Source organism: Rhipicephalus microplus, chromosome 8 (genome assembly GCF_043290135.1).
Source record: "Rhipicephalus microplus isolate Deutch F79 chromosome 8, USDA_Rmic, whole genome shotgun sequence".
NCBI lineage: Eukaryota > Metazoa > Arthropoda > Arachnida > Ixodida > Ixodidae > Rhipicephalus > Rhipicephalus microplus.
Genome location: NC_134707.1, coordinates 13,492,515 through 13,496,775, shown reverse-complemented (window position 1 = coordinate 13,496,775; position 4,261 = coordinate 13,492,515).

Below are 4,261 nucleotides of genomic sequence, written 5' to 3'. Positions count from 1 at the left end.
CACCGCCGCTCGCCGACGAAAGCTTCGTATCGCTGAGGCAGATTGCTGCCATGGAAACCGGCGCTATCTATAAGGGCGGTGCGCCGCGACACATCCCAGCAGAAAATGTAATACACTGCGCGGTGGTTTGACTCGGCATCATCGGCTGTCGAAGATGTTGGGTACATGTACTTGGTTTTTGCGCTGTATTTAATTATGACATCGTATCAAGTTACCCAGCAAGGGAACTTTCGGAAAGGAATCGGTAATTCCGTTCACCAAAAACAAAATCTGTTGCTGAATATACCGAAGTGGAAGACCACGGCAAGTGACTGAGTGACCACAGGTTCTTGTGTGCGTTTTTCTTGGCGAAAGTTTTCGAGCGCTAAATCTCTGCGACAAACAGAAACACATGACTGACGGCTATTGAGCTCCAACCAAGCACCAACTTTCGATGCCCCGCCGTGGTGGTCTAGTGACTAAGGTATACTCGGCTGCTGACCCGCAGGCCGCGGAAACGAATCCCGGCTGCGGCAGCTGCATTTTCGATGGAGGTGGAAATGTTGTAGGCCCGTGTGCTCAGATTTGGGCGCACGTGAAATAACTCCAGGTGGTCGAAATTTCCAGAGCCCTCCACTACGGCGTCTCTCATAATGATATGGTGATTTAGGGACATTAATCCAAACATATAAATGAGAAACTTTGGAACCTTGGATTGAAAAGGGAACATGTGATAAAGCCTTGGTAAGGCGGGCGATTCAAATAATGATCTAGAAGTTCGGTAACTAGATGAAGCTTTGGTATAAGTCCAGCAATACAAACAGTATATTTAAAATGGAGGATCACATGATGATGATTAGGTAAGGTGGGGTATTGAAACACTCGATTGAGGAAGAGGTGGGGAGAGCTGTTGCCCATGAAACGGCAGAAAAATAGAGGGGGCGTGAGAGGAAAACGCTTAGAGAGAGATGAGACTAGGGCAGCCCATGCTGATAAGTGCCGTCCGCTGGAACAATGAGACTTTTTTAGAAAAATAAACTACAAATAATTGAATTAGAAGGAAGAGAGCAAGACGGAAAAAGAAAAAAATTACGGAACTTAAAGGAATCGCAGCCTCTCTGTACAATGGCTTTCACAGCACAGAATTGGCTAGACAGACAGATGGACAGACATGCATACAGACATGCAGGCAGGCAGGCAGGCAGGCAGGCAGGCAGGCAGGCAGGCAGGCAGGCAGGCAGGCAGGCAGGCAGGCAGGCAAGAACCTTTGTTGAGGTCCGGATGGAGTAGTCGGGCAGAAACCGAAAGGGTCCCTGGCTCAGCGCTGGCTACTCCTGTCGGAATGTGCTCTCGCACGGGAGCTGGTGACTGAATCTTGAGTACAGTACATGTATCCCGTAACGTTGGACGTTGCAGATCATTTGTTATAGAGGGATAAACACTCTCCCCCAGTATACGGGCACAGCGGATATATTTCTTTATTAACCCCACTGAGGAACCATTACGACCGATATGACCTTGTCTGAAACATCCTAATGCGATTACTTAGGAACCTGGCCACATGCGCATTCTGAAAAGTATGTTATAGGCGGCACATCAAAGATAGCAGGCTGTTTATAATCACGTACTTAACAATTTTACTGACACGCAGATAGAAATAGGTCCGACACGCTTATCGCATTGCTGCTTGATAATATGAGCGTTGGCAGTGCAGGGGGAACCTTTGTGAAATAAAATGGTCATCACCAAGTAGTCATGCAACGTGGTTGGTTAAGTGACTAAATGCTGTGATACTGTGCGTGTTCAGGTACAGTTAGCTATTTTGAGTCCTATAATGAATGTATCCTTGCATTTGAATGCATTTCGTCTTTATTGTTAACCGTTTGTTCGGAAGGGCAAACTTTTGGCGGGTACTGCTTCTTTATGTCAGCTCGCTTTTTCTGTTTCAGGGTGAATTATTTTTGCTCTGCGAAGGTGTTGCCGCCACAGTGATAATACCATTGTGGTGCTCGGCTGCTGAGTCGAAGAACGAGGGCGTGATCACGACCGTGGCAATCGCTTTTTGATTGAGGCGAAAGGCTGGTGTGCTCAGAGTTAGCTTGCAGGTTAAAGAAGCCCAGGTGAAATTTCTTCACCACTCGCGTCGGGTTTTGAGACGTAAAACTTTAGCAATTGTATTATTATGGAAGTTTTACACGAGTTTACTATGAACCAAACGTTTACAATTTACACCTGTACGCTGTACGTATAGCATGCGTCACGAAGTGTCACCACCCTTCTTGATAAAAAAGATCATCAAACATGAGGTGGTGCTATTGACAATTCAATTAATTTTTTTTCGTGCATGCCACCTTGGTATTGCTGCGAAAATAAGTAGTATTCTGGAAATTAGTGGTACCACTGCAACTACCCAAGGAAAGTGGCTGAAAAAAATAACTTGCCTGCTCACGGCAAGTTATTTTTTTAGCCCCTTTTCTTTCTTCCTATTTACATTACATTGGTTCTAATAACTTCCCCTATACAATCCTTGGCATTATTGTCTGCTGATCTCATTAATATTGCGTCAAAACACGCAAAAACGAGCCCTTAGGTATACACTTAGGTATACCCTTAGGTATACATGAAGCATCCTCGAAGTTTGTGAGCGGATAATTTTTTGTTCACAATTTTGAGCATAATTGTACTGATCTGGCGATATGATATATTTCACTCGGCCAACCCTGGCGATTTTTCGAGGTGAATGGATCTCAATGAAATTCTCTGGTTACGTTCCTTTGCACGTTTCCGTCATTTATGCCAAATTACAGTTTTGAGAGATGCACTGATTGCTTGCAAATGAATTTTGAAGATTGCCTCGAAAGGCTCACCTCGCTTGCCAGAATTATTGGCAACACTGTCTGTGTGACGTCATGTTAGGCTTGTCGACGGAAGTGACGAAGCCGATGGCATCACTATTTTGGCCGCTAAAGCGTTTATTGTGTGGCCACAAGGCGGCGGTGGTGGTGTTTGGCATGTGTATAGCACAGGAAAGCTTTCTTCCTTCCTCTTCCTTCTTCCTTTCTTCCTTCCTCTTTCACAGTTTTCATACTCCGCGCCGGCAAAAGTCGGGTTCTTACCAAATAGTACGTAAGAAGCGGATAGGGTGCCCGGAGTGGTTTCGGTATTGCACTTTTTTGCTTATTGAAAATTCTTTTTCAAATTTCCTGAGGATTTAAGCTATTGGGCTCATGAAAAGAGTGTCTGAGGAGCATAGAAACACCGTTATTTCACCATGGTCGAAAATACGCTGGAGTTGGCCTTTAAGTATTGTTCATTGTATGCTTACGCAGTTGGCTTTCAATATTTTTGTCCATCGTAATCGAGTATGCTGCAGTTCCTATCCGTGATTAACGTAATGGACTTCAGGCTCAGACATTTACTTTCTACAATTGTTAACAAATATGACTTTAGATATGCAATGCGTGCCGTTCTCACGTCTGTAATATGTGCTGATGAGACGAATGTTTTCATAATTGAATGGTATCGAATGATGAGGAATCGAGTGCTAAAAAAATAATAAATGAACACTAGGCCGCAGTAATGAATCGAACAGTGGCGGCGGGAAATCATATTTCAATACGATGAAAAAAAAAAAAATAAGTAGGAATCAATTTCTTCACACGAGCATATAAAGAATACATTCGTGTGCGTGTTCGGCACAACAGTCTGAGCATTATGAAGAAACTCGAAGGCAAGCTTCCATGGACGCTTGCGTTCGAGCCAAATTGAACGGTGATGGCGGGAAACCATATTTTAATACGATGAAAACAATAAGTAGGAATGAATTTCTTCACACGAGCATATAAAGAATACATTCGTGTGTGTGTTCGGCACAACAGTCTGGGCATTATGAAGAAACTTGAAGGCAAGCTTAAAACAGCAACTGGTTTGAGTATTTCCCGTATCCTGAAGGCGATTGCGATACCGATCACTCTAATAATTCATATCGAAGTGATTGATCGCAGTGTGTACATTGTAAAATGAACATCGTGAATGCAGTGAATACTAGATAGTTGTTGTCACACCAACTCCTGTGTTTTAAAAGCTCACGCCATCTGACAGAGCGATCAAAAGGCTCCCAATTTGTGAAGCAGCAATATCATTGGCCGAGGTGGAAAAGGATGGTGTGAGCTAGTATGAATGTGAGTTCTGCGCGGTGGTCGCCCGGTCCGCAGTAGCTGCACAAAAACAAGTCGACGGGGTTGCTCAGAACTCTTGTCATCAAGAACGATTATGACGGGGA